The 13,623-nt window shown below is 39.4% G+C and overlaps 1 protein-coding gene across 4 annotated transcripts in view; it reads right to left on the reverse strand.

Moving 5' to 3' along the window:
- Positions 1 to 13,623, reverse strand: part of STAU2 (staufen double-stranded RNA binding protein 2) — a 176,096-nt gene that overhangs the window by 66,181 nt on the left and 96,292 nt on the right. The window lies entirely within an intron of this gene.

Genomic DNA, 13,623 nt, shown 5'->3' on the forward strand with positions numbered 1-13,623 from the left:
ATGACAGATAAAATGGAGAAATCACATTCTTCTTGAGGTGTCTAGACTATCCTTTTCTAAGAGTAACTCGTTCCCTGTAGGCATCAAGATGTGCATCTTGAACCTGAACTTGCATGAAATACAGAGGAAGATAGTGCTTCTACTTGAATTATTCTCTTTGTCTTCAGGTTCCCTTCAGCTGGTTTTTAAATCCCCTAAAGAAAAGATGGATTTTAACATGATGAAACAAAATGAAATTAAATGTTGCTAGTGTTTCATTATTAAGAACAGGTTGCCACTCATGCTGAATTGTTGAAATATTACAGTTCTCTGCATAGCTCCTGACTTCTAGGCAGGCAGATCAGGCACTTTGTTCTACAGGAGAGGTGGAATTTAGTTTATGGTGGTAATTTACATTGACTATGTGACCCCTGTCAGAATTGGAAAGAGAGATCAGCTCTGCTGGAGACAGACCTTTTATGTTAGTATCTATTTACAGCTGTAGAGCTCTCAGACAAAAGGTACATGGTAAAGCCTCATCCTGACTTTTAGGCTAAAAAACAAATCCTGCTATTCCTGAAGACAGCTAGGAACTACATTAGGTTTATTCCTGTGAAAACAGTTTAGTGACAATATGACAATTGTAAAGCATGTATATTAAATCCCTCCTGCCTGACTCTTCTCTGCCACAGGTGCAATTGGGAATGCTTCAACTGAAGTAAAACCAGTGCAAAACTGGTTAAGAGGAAAACAAAGATGGTGTTATGTTTCAAAATTACTTAAACGACAACACGCTGAAACAGTTTTGCCATGGCCAAAAGTAAGATATAGAATGCAAAAGTCTTGTACTGTGTACAGAAATACTGATTTCATTCAGCCCTTCTTAAAGCCTTCTGGATTATTCCTGTCTCTCTTCCTCTCAACCCCCACAGTATGTGCCTACTAAATTGCTTGTGGCTCTCTGCCAGAAAAGCCATACTACTTACTTAGAAACCACAAGAGGCCCCTTCACATATACAATGGTTTAACTTTGATTAATTGAAAGAGGTATGAAGGTATGAAATTTGGCTGACAAATATAAACTGAAGTCCTTTAAATGTCAGGGACTACTGTTATGACAAAGGCTTATCAAGCTTCCACAACTAGCTGCAAAGTAGATTTTCTGCTGAGTATGTGCTGTGGGAATGTGATGTGAGAAATGCGGCAGCAAAGACCAAGAGGATGTTTCTTTGCTGCAAATATGAATGACATTGCAAAAGGGGCAAAATCTGGTGGCTAAGAAAAGCACATATGTAGAAATGGGAGAATGGCACTTTCTGAGCTGCACAGCATATTTGTAGGCTTAGTTTTCATAAGAATAATATGAGCATACAATCCACTAGTGTCCACTGGAATAAAGAATGACCAACAAGCTGAAAGAACAGGAGATAGCCAGAGGAAAAAGTATTCAATGACACTGCTATTTTCAATAGCAGGTTTGACTCACATCCCTTTTGGAGTCCCACATTGAAATTGCAATAAATTCAGAATTTTGGTGTCTCTGTAGGCTTAACTTTCCCAAAAGGATTTCATTATGCACTTTTGGCCTCATCTCAATATACCAAGGCCTTCTTTTGTAATTTCTCAGACAGCAGATCTCTAATTATCTCTTGCTCTGTTGAAGCTCTTCAGCTGAACCAAAATAAACACTTTCTATATTAATGATATGAATAGTGATATAAAAGACAAAAGACTGGACTTTAAATAGGAACAAATACAACTTTGTCCTTTCATCAAATCTCTCTAGTCTACAGATTTGTGCAGTCAGAAGAAACATTCAGACTTCGACATTTGGCATGCGTATGTGCAATTTCCCACTAATCCTGTTTTGTTATTTATCAGTCCAGTTACTACATTCTCACACTACATTATTCCTTTCCCCTTCAAGTTTGATCTACGAGCCAAAATCTGCAGCTTTTTTATTTACCTATTAGAGCAGAATGTCCAAAATAGGCACTCAGAAAGAAATAATAGTAGTCAAATAATTATCAAACAGCCCAAATAGCAGCAGATAGTTCTTGGCTTTTGGCCAGCAGCATGTTACAAATATTTCAGTTTATATGTCCATGCTATTATTACTAAGTGTGGGAAGAATCTGAAGGTCTATAAACTCTTTCAAGAATATCATATCTTTTAAAGCAGAGCACAGCAAATACCTGAGTCAGTATCTGTGATCAAGGGGTGATGACTGAAGGCTGGCCAAATGCTCTGATGGTGATTACGAAGCCATTATTGAGAGTCATAATGACAAAAAGAACACTTTTCTAAGTTCCTCTGTGCCTTAAAGAGTCGGGAGTGCTTAACTACAGCCCATCTCACCATACCTCTGTTAGGCAGGTATGGACATTTTGTGGTCAGACTTTAAATGACTCATCCAAGCTGGACTGGACTGACTGGCAGTGCTGGGGCTATAAAGCATCATTAAGGCCTCTGGCCTAACCACAGTTCCTCATTTTCTCTTTCCTTATGTTATGAGGGTAAAAACAAAAGAGTTATGAAAATAATTACTCTATATGTCCAGGACCTAATTTCCCGGCTTCACTTTTTATAATTAAGGGATACTCACAGATTAGCCCAGTGCATCTAAGGATTAGCAGCAATGAAATTTCACTCATTAAAATTCAGAATGTTTTATTTAGATAACATGTAAGCAGAGATTTGATGGAAAAGAATTAGGATCTGGTTAGAAAACAATGGCCAGCATACAGATGTCTCTAGAAAGAGTTGTGCAAGTTTCTGAGTAAAATGCAAGACTCCAGCCTCAGACTATTATGAGCGATTTACATGTAATTCTCCTCCAAAGTTTGTCTACACAGCACAGAGCAGTGTCACCACAAGAAGATCCTAGCAATAATTCTAAATGAGACTGCTCATTTATTGGGAAAAGCACACACCACTGCCAGCTTTTCTCTTGGTAACTACATACACCTGAGGTAAATCATGTGTAGCCAGCACAAGAATCCCAAACACAGCACTCCACGGCACTGTGTGGGCAGGGCACAAAACCTCAGTGCGTAAACCACAAAGGGCATCCCGGACATCAAAATACTGAAATAAATTCTACAAGTATATTTTTTTTGCAATGCCATGGATTTACTCACACATGTATCCATATTCACATGACATGTAAGTGTATATTCATTTTACAGACTGCTTCAGTCAGGAACAAGCAGCATGATATGAGTATATATGGACGGGTACCATTCATTGGAGTGTGTATATAGAAACTTATGTGAAGGTCTGAAACAACAACTTATCCTGAAATTTGGTCCCTTGTTTTTAGTATTTTAAATTATTGAAGAGATGCAAATATTTTGATGGGCTTTTATAGCTATACATAAAGGAAGATATAAGATGAATGTGTACAATGTTACATCTGAATGGGGAATGGCAGAGCCAGAACTTTTAACTTTTTACTGCATAAAACTGCATAGGAAATTACATTTTGGGGTATTTTTATCATAATGCTGCTTCTCAAGCAGGAAATTTCCCATTTCTCTCATATTTATATAAAGATGCCTCTTCAATCTACCTTTACTATAATACCCCTCCTTACTTGCAAGTGTTCTGATGGAAACTGCAAAAATATTTCAGGATTTATATTGCAATAAGCTGCTTTAAAAACTGGATTAATATGCAATTTCAGATAATGGCCATAGTTAAACTGCAGAAATTATTCTGTAAATACAGTTTTCCTAACTTCAAGAACAGCATAGTCTGCTGGCCTTCAGCATGCATGTCTGACTTTGAACATCTATCCTTTTGCATGGACAAGGGTTGTGGTTTACTGAGTCACAGCTGAGGAGGGTGAGAGACCTATTGTACTACTACTTAATCATTAAGCTTGACTATAATATCCCAAACTACTGTTAGGAACAAGTAGCAAGAGTCTGAAGGGAGCAAAAATAAAGGCTACTCTTTTCACACACTGCTGCTCAATGTTCACAGTTTGAAACAGAACTTCTGTCAGGAGAAACATTTTCTTTCTTGAACATTTAATAGTTGAAAAAAAAAAAAAAATAATACAAATTGCAAAAAGAAAGAAGTCATCTGTGACACTGGAGTTCAAGTTTCCCAACTGAAAACTAATCTGAGTCAAAGCATCAGCAGGAGTCTTAGAATGCTAGACAGAAATAAACTAGGTAATAAAATGCCATTATGTTCAGCAATGCACAAATCTTGTGGATTGACAAGCCTGGACTATTTTGTTAGAACAAAGGATGGTATTCCTTTAAATCTGCCCCGCAAAAGGAGAGCACCCGATTTAGTCCTGAGTTTACAGAATAGTTTCCAAGATTTTACATAGGCTGCTTTGGATTTACAGCAACAAAAAAAACAGAATGGGCTCAGAAGTCAGATGTTAAAATAGCAATTTTGATTTGGACAAGAGTCTCATGAAACAGTTTACTTCCTTTTGCATCCTGGTGAAAAGCTGTCTTTTCCATATGGGTCTTTTATCTTCCACTTTATGTTGTTCATCTACAGTTAGTCATGTCAGCTATTAAAGAAAAAATGAAACAAACCTGTTTGAGCTCAAGTCTGTTTCATGCTTATTTATTGGTGAAGAAATACTTCTGGCACAAAAATAAATTTCATTTACTTGCTCATTTCAACCATTTTCTCAAAGCCAATTTTAGCAGCTTTCACCATATAGTATTCTAGTACTTAGAAGCATGAATCCTTGTATTATATATTATCCATAGAGGTTTCCTAAGAAATATTAGGTAAGTTTCTTCCAACACAGAGCAGTATGAGAGAGATTCCAAATACCATTTTTCATTCTTACTACCTGTTTTACAATTCCTTTTTTTTTCAGTTAAAACAAACACAAAAAAAAAAAAAAATTAGGAAAAAATCCCATCATCTAAACAAATATTTTAAAAAAAGTTGAAAAATAGACACAAAAACCAAGTCCAAGTTGGAAAAAAAAAACCACCTATCCCAGATGAAATAATAATACATATGATAAAAAAAAAATAAAAAATTAAAAGAAAAATTCAGAAAAGAAGCATTGAATCAAACTGTTTCCTGCAATGCTGGAGTTCCTTGATGTAGTGCGATTACTAAATATAGTATTTTACTAATCTCAGCAGGGCGCTGGCTAACTGCATGCCCGTCAGATGTTTTTAACGGCCACCCCCTGTGGAACAAATCTAAGGAGCGCATGAAAAACACCCACATTTTAAAAAGCCCCCTTGCTAGATCATTAAGGAAAGATAAAGGCCTGTACATTGGGATGTGATATATAACACAATCATTGTGCCAAGAAAACATATGTTTGATTAGCGCGCCTCAGGTTCATTAATCGCCGTGTCTGCTTCACAGCAGTGGGTACAGTTTCCACTGTAGCTACTGCACCAAAGGGTAAAGACACTTGCTAGCTTAAACACTGACAGTTCAGCAGTAAATCTTGAGCTATTCCAACATGCCTCTCTCACACAGTTTGAATAGCAGCTGTATCATAGCTTTAAATCTTCATTAAAATACAGTCCTAGGGTTTAGACTACAAAATAAACCATTACTGCACCATAAATAGGCAACAACAAGCAGACTAAAGGCATTGCCACAGGTTACTGTGGCTGTATTTCACGCTCCTGGCTACAGTAAGGCAGATACTTGACATCTACAGAAAATAGCAATGAACAAATAGGAGGGGAAAAAAAATTATTTGATACAGTTTCCAAAGAGAGTATATAAAATATCTGCTAAATGCAAAGCAAGTGTAGTTGAAGAAGCTTGTACAGGGTGTTTTTCCCCTGCTATTTATATATCCTCTGAATTGAGAGCTCCTGTTTCAGTGATTCATGAGAACTGGATGGCCGAGCCATGTACTATGCTCAGCCAAGCAAGGGAGACCCAGCTCTCTCCGACCTCTGGATGTGATGTTTGGTTCTACAAAAGAGAAAATCGGCTGCCATTATGGCACAGAGGAAAATCAGTGCAGTAAGGTGCTTATTGCTCACCTTCCATCTGTTAGATCTTAACTCAGGAATGTTTTGTGTCCCTGCATAGCACATACAAAGTGAGTAATTGTTTACAATGGCTGGCACTGAGAGGTGCAAAGAGACCTGTTTGTCTGATAGGAAAGCTGAAATCAGAAGATGAGACTTTCCATTAAAAAAAAAAAATCACACTTACATTGAAAACTACCTGGCTACTCTGTTCACTTCCTCTGTTCTATAAATAAGATATGTATTTTTTTTCTCGCTATAGGAGAGAGTAGCTTATCTACAGTGAGTTTAAACATTTAATACAACCTTCCCCCCAAATAAATAATAAAAAAGTGATAAAAATTAATGAATTACTCAGAAATTAGCACAAGGCAAAGCCTTACAAAAGAATGTAAACTATAACTCATAGGTTTTTTTGCAGAGACAACTTGTCTGCCATACACCTATAGAACAGGTAAATACTGTGCTTTCAGGGAAAGGAGCTTTAATTGATTTTATGATTCACAGTGAAAGGAAAAATGAAAAAAATGGCAACCCTGAGATCTCCTGTTTTCATCACATGGCCTAAAAAACAGGAGGAAGGTGAGAGGGTATGTTTTGCTAATAACATTCCTGGAGGATGAGCATGATTTGGAGCATTAGTGGAGGAGCCTGTGTCTTGGGTATCAACCTGAACAACTCATGACACGAGAGAGGAACTTGGTTAGTTTGGAAAGACAAAATTGCTTGAGTTTGAAATAACTTTCTAGCAACAGCATGAATGGAAATATGTTCTCAGGAACACTCTTTTTCAGGATGAAGGTTGTCACTGAAGTGAAGAGTGAAGCAAACATTCATGATTCTCTGTTTACAAACCATGTGTGAAAGCCCCAAAAGCTGCGTTAATGAAGGGAGAACAGGATCACTGTGAAACTGTGAATAGAAAATCAGCTGCCTGAATTGGCTAAGAGATCTGATGCTGGTACAGACACTGATGTTGTGCACTAACCTAAAAATAGGGCAGTATGCATAAAGAAACACCCTTCTTTAATTAAAACAAGAAACAACCATTTCACTTCCAAAAATTACCCTGCTCCATTGTGGTTTCAGTTTTGAATGAGAAAGAAGGAGAAGATAGCTAAATAAACCTTCTCTGAAAGCCTCAGCTTCAATCACAGAGAGGGGAATAAACTCTAACTTGTCTCTTTTCTCCTTCTTCACCTTTTCTTGTTGCTTCTCTTTTTAAGGGTTTTTTCTTGAGAGCTGAATTCCCTTACTATAATTAAAACTAAACCCTAGTCTGCTATGAATTCACCACTGCACCTTCACATTTTTGCCAACTGAAACTTCCAGTCTTTCAAAGTTTGGGCTCTATTCCAAGCCAAGGTCTGTAGCTAAGTTATCAAGTCACATTAGGATTTACTGAGAAAGATTTTGGCAGAGAATGCAGTCCGGTGTGTTTAGTGCTGGCTGCAGTATTTTGAGAGATCCTGATAGCTTTTAAACTTTCTCATACATAAATCCCCCAAATTCTAAAATTGGCTATCAAAATATAACTCACATTTTTTCCACAGACCAAGTTACATGCAGGGATATGTGGGAGGATTTCAAACTATTATTTGCAAGATGCCAAGCAGACAAGCTAAAATGTTACCAAGGTGACATCCACACCACACCTTAGGACCCACACACTATCAGTAGCCAGTGATTCTCTGTTTACCTTCTTTCCTTTCAGAAATTGAAACAAAAAAGAGGCACCTGGCTGTTTCTGGAGACAGGAAGAGCAAAACTTCAGCAGTGCTCGAATAGAAGAAAGCTAGTTTAGATAGAATTCTGGCCAGAAGCCAGCTAGTTGGATAGCTTGTGCTAGATTTGCATTTGTTTTCCTAATTCTGCATGCTCGTGAGTCAGTTTGGAAACACTCTTGCTGCAGCGAATACTACCTCCTGCAGTATGCTCTGTGAACAAATAGGCTACATTTCCACATTGCATACCTTTCCTTACGGAAAATCATATGAGAATGATTTTTATGTTTATTTTTTTGCAGAATGCTACCACCATTTTGACTTCCTTTAAGGTCAAAAATAGGATAATATGAACTAGATGGTCTGCAGTCCACAGAATTGTTTCTGAAATAAATGGAAACTATAAAACCACTTCTTGTAGATCTACCTTGGGTCACTGCCATCAGCTGTGGTACTGCCTACCTTCCCTCAGAAGTTAGGTGATTAAGAAAACCTATAAACCAGAATGCAATGAAGTCCAGGTGCTTCATCTTTTACATGAGGCTCTCTCTGAAGATCAATTCTTGCTATCATCTTGTTCTGTTTTATCTCTCCCTCTATTTCACATTCCCAACATATTTTCTTTCCTTTGGCTAGTCACGTAAATCAGGGTTTGGAGACCTAGAAGTCCTTTCCTACATAACACAGCCATTTGATGTCAAGTTGCTTTTCAGTAGCAGAACACCTGCAAGTTTCTGAGAGCCAAGTAAAGACTCTCTCTCAATTATCAGGTAGCCTGGAGCTGTGCAAATCAGAGATGTCCCTAAAATTGTCAATAAAATCCTGCCTGACTTGCTGTCATTCTTGGAGAATTTTTTTTTTCCCTGTAAATACAACAAAGAACAGTAGTTGTCTTGAATAAATGGGTAAGTTTTGTAGGAAGTAACCTGAAAAAAAGGTGTAAGTCTTCTTCCAAGCACAGTAACTATAAGTTCACATGGATAAAATGAGCTCTTATTGACTTCTGCCCCGTGGCATGCAGTGGCAAAGATGTTACTGAAGCATAAAAAGCTGTACAAGTTTTGACTGGGATGGAGCTACTTTGCTTCATAGTAGCTTGTTTAGCCCTGTGTTTTGGCTTTGTGACCAAAGTGTGGATAACACACCGATGCTTATTGCTGAGCAGTGCTCACACAGCATCAAGGGCTTTTCTGCTTCTCACACCAGCAAAAAGGCTGGGGATGGGTAAGAAGGCAGGAGGGGACACAGCCAGGACAGCTGATCCCAACTGGGCAGAGGGATATCCCACACCATATGGCATCACGCTCAGCATACAAAGCTGGGGGAACAAGGAAGCTAGGGGGTGTTTGGAGTAATGGTGTTTATCTTCACAAGTCACTGTCATGTGTGATGGAGCCCTGCTTTCCTGGGGATGGCTGAACACCTCTCTGCCCAGGGGAAATGATGAATGAATGGTTTGTTTTGCTTTACATGTGTGTGTGTGTGGTTTTTGTTTTCCTTTTTAAACAGTATATATCTCAACCCTCCAGTTTCTGCACTTTTACCCTTCTTGTTCTCCCACACCCCACAGAAGGGGAGTAAGAGCAGCTGCATAGAGCTGAGCTGCCCAGCAGGGTATAATCCTTTCTGGCACCCAGTGTGTGGGGCGTGAGAGGTTAGAGATAACAACTGATGTGATCAGAGTATGCTATACCAAATTTATATCTGTTTAGCTATTAATTGTCAGGCTCCTGTGCTTGCCATGGGACTTGCTTGCCTGGATGTAGATGAGTAACTAGTGCTTGCTAGTGACTGCTTTTTGCTTCTGCTGTTTCCTGTTCTCCTTATCATCCTATCCTGCTCTTCCTGGGAACATACTGATAACAGGAATGGGCTGGCAGATGGCCAGGGCACTGCTGCTGTTCCTGTGCTGGACAGGCTGGAACTCAATGTCACAGGACTGTGACTAAAATCATGATGGTACACCCCAAAACATACATGGCCATGGAGCAGTTTATACTAAAGCAGGCAATCCTCTAAAGGGAGAGTGGTCTATGGATATTGGAATTCTGGAGCAGGTACATCCCTGAAGGGCGGTGGTCTGTAGACATGTCCACACTGCTTCACGTGGACTGTGGGCCTCTGTGTGTAATCTCAGACTGGAGCGGGGGACAAGGGGAAGAGTCCATTGAATTACTAAATCCTATGGTCTGGTCCAAAGGAATGAGGCCTGAATATTGTAATGGAAGCACCTTTAAATTTTTGTAACCCAGGAGCTGAGTTGCATGTCATGGGAATCACTATAGCAGGAACCCCTTGTTGCTAGCCAGGCTAGGAGCAAAGGGAAGAGATTGCTGCAAACCCTATTTTGTTCTGTTGTTCAACCCTATAACCTGGCCCAAAGGAACCAGAGGTGGAAAGTGTCACGGGAATACCTTTAAGCTGTTGTGACCCAGGATGAGAGTTGCATGCTATGGAAATTAGCACAGCAGGAACCATCTGAAACAACAGAGGACAAGCCTCACAAGATGTGAAAGTGCAGCAGCGACCCAACCTGAGCTGTCTTTGGTGCCCAGTAACTCCATGCATCACACTGCCCCTCCTGTCCTGAGTGAATTGGTTGAATACAGACTGAATAACAGATTGAATACACACGGGCTAAATGGACTCAATGGACATTTCGTGGACTTCTAAAGGGGTCACCCATAAACTAAGGCAATGATTTCCATGTATATACCCAGGATGGGAAAGAGGAGTTGGTTAATGAAGGAGAATCTACTGGATAACGTGGGACCTGAGCACAGTGTCAATAATATGGAGATTACACTGGTTTTGTCTGGGATGGAGCCAATTCGCTTCATAAAAGCATGTATAGCACTAAGCTTTGGATTTGTGACCAAACACTGTTGATAAGATATTAGTATTTTAGCTGTTGCTGAGCAGGGGTTGCACAGCATCAAGGATTTTTCTGCTCCTCAGCCCCTCCCCATCAGGGAGCAGTCTGGGGGTGCACAAGGAGTTGGGAGGGGATACGGCCGGGACAGCTGACCCCAACTGACCAAAGGGATATCCCACTCTTATAACATCCTGCTCAGTGATAAAAACTGGGGAGAGGAAGAGGGAGGCTGTTCAACATTACAGCACTGTGTGATGGAGCCCCGCTTTCAGGAGATGGCCAAACATCTGCCTGCCTACAGGAAATGGTGAATGAATTCCTTGTTTTGCTTTGCTTGCACACACAGCTTTTGTCTTCATCTCAACTCCTGAGTTTTATCACTCATGCCCTTCTGATTTTTTCCCTTATCCCACCAGGGGGGAGAGAGTGAGCAGCTGTGTGGGGCTTAAGCTGCCCACCAGAGTTAACCCACAACAAAAGCCTATAGTAATCAGAACATCAGGCAATACTTTGGTAATTGGTGAAAGTGCAAACTTCCCATTAGAAAAAACCCCCACAGCTTTCAGAAGACACAGAAACTGAGATAATGAGGGCTTTGTCAACCATTTCTAAAGGTGTTTATACTCCCCGAGGGTAAGAGACAAACACTGCTGTTGAGATTATTGTACTGGCCATTAAGCATGGCACAGTACAAGCACGCAGGAGATAATACCCTTCTGCCAAAAGCCAGGCTTTAATACTTCTGGTGAAGAAGAGCACAACATCATTCCACACATCATTTTACAAAAACTGACCTGACCAATGAGCAGAAACAGTGACAGTACACCTGACTAAGATCTAGGGCACCAGGACAGGAAACAGAAGCCCAACTTCACTGCTTGTTTTACAGAAACATGTATTGATAATATATGGCAGCACAGTCACTCTCAAGCTATTTGAAGGGGGTTAAAGAGTAAGTAATAATTATATTTTTAATATAAATTCAGTAATTCCCACTATCCTTTGAGTGTTAACACTAAGACAAATCAGCTGAACACAGTTCCCTCTGGGCCTGACTGTACACTGCTATTTTAGAATAATTTCACTAACATTTGCAATCTGGTCAATCCTGCTGGGAAAGAAGTCTCCAATGGTTCTGGGACTGTGGGGAAGGAAGGGGCTAAATGTGCAGTTACATACATAGAATTACAGGGAGTCTTGACTCCAAATGTGAGTAAATAAATATTGTATTTAACAGTCTTATTTCAAAAGTTTTCTTCTCTAACACAATCCTGCAAACATCTTCACTTTTTAATATGCTAATTTTTCCTGATTTTTTGAGATAGTATCTTCAAAGAACCATTTATCTAAAAACATTTTGCTGCCATAGCTCTCAAATCTGTTTTACATTAAGGATGCCAAGAAGCCTGATGCTGTAATTTCAAAAGCTGCCTTTAATTATTATTTGGGTTTTCTGCTTTGAAGAAGTGATGAGACTTTTGTATTCCTCAGCACTAGCCCATTTTCTGGGACTGCAGTCAGTACACTGACTGTGGCCATAAACTGTGTCCACAGCCAACACATTCAAGGACAGAGCAGTATCATCTGGATTTACATTACTGTTTTCAGCACTTGCTGCACTTTCTCTCTTTGGCTTTATCTGGAGATTTGTTAAAATGTATCTTTTGATTCATTCATTTGCATGGAGCTTTGAAAATACACTCTCTCTGGCAGCTAACACTGTAACTACAACTATCCTGATTCAGTGCATAGAACCCTTCCCTTAAAAAACCCAATAAATAGCCCAAGTTTGCAAAACATTAGGGTGCCCCAAATGATGTGGAGGTTAGGTATATAATCTGCACAGGTGTTTATGAAAATCCCAAGCAGCTTCTACCTTTTTAGATGATTTTACAGTTTTAACTGACTTCCTATTAGCATCCATAAGGCCTGTGTTGATTTTGAAAATGGTATTTAGGTGCATTTTAAAATCTGACTTGCTCAGAGAAATCACCAGTTATGTACAGATCAGACCAAAACTACAGCTCTTTCCTTGAAATCCACTGAGGACTGAATTTCCCTGAAATTCTCCTCACATGCATACCTCAGTAGTGAGCTCCAAGCACTCCTACACTCATTTCCAAATGCAACCTTCACAGAGTGTTTTGTTTTGTTTAAGGCCACTGTAGGGAAAGGTTTGAGCTTAGGGTGTCAACCCTAATACAAAATTAGTGTGTAGAAACTGAATTTCAGTCTAGTCCTGCCAACAGTTCAAAACCATGCACTGGCATGTATGAGCCACAAGTAAACCTGACTCTAGAGCATCCAGCAGGACCTCTCCTGTGTGTGCAATCATTCAGAAACGTGTGCCACTGGGGAAAGGAGAAACATTTAGAAATGCCACACAGTAAAACAGTTAAGTATATCCATGTATAAAATGGAACAGTTAATGACTAAACAAATGTGGAGGGGAAAAGAAAATTGTGTAACCATTGCAATTGAAGGAGAACATCACATAGAAACTATATCCTGTGTGGGGTTTTGCTGTGGAGCCACTACGCAGGAAAAGTTAAGACCTTCAAGCAGTGCCAATGGAGCGAGCCAAATATGCCTACAGCCACGTATTGGGATTGATTGTGGGCACTCAGTCCTGGTGTTTTACATTTTTTATGATCTTTGCTTCGTGGAAATTCACAGTGGAATTTCCTACTGGACTACCTGCAACTTGCATTTTGTTTCAGTAAAAACTGGAGGCTCAAGTTATACATGTGTAAACAGCTTTTCTAAATGTTTCCATTTGAACAAATTCTGTGAATAATTTACTGCACTTAAATGGTCAGCAGAAATAACTGTAACTTTCCTAGTCTGGTTACAAAACAATGGCCAAAATACCACATAGTCACTTAAAAATAACAATTTTACCAAAGTTGAATTTTCCTTTAAACCATTTCCAGGCAAAGTCTGCAAAACAATTAACTGGATAGATAGTATTCATAAATACAAAGCAAGCACTAAAATGCTTTATTCAGAGTTTGTAAAGGCTTGCTTGAAGAATTTCTGTTTAATTATCACAGGT

Source organism: Parus major, chromosome 2 (genome assembly GCF_001522545.3).
Source record: "Parus major isolate Abel chromosome 2, Parus_major1.1, whole genome shotgun sequence".
Lineage (NCBI taxonomy): Eukaryota > Metazoa > Chordata > Aves > Passeriformes > Paridae > Parus > Parus major.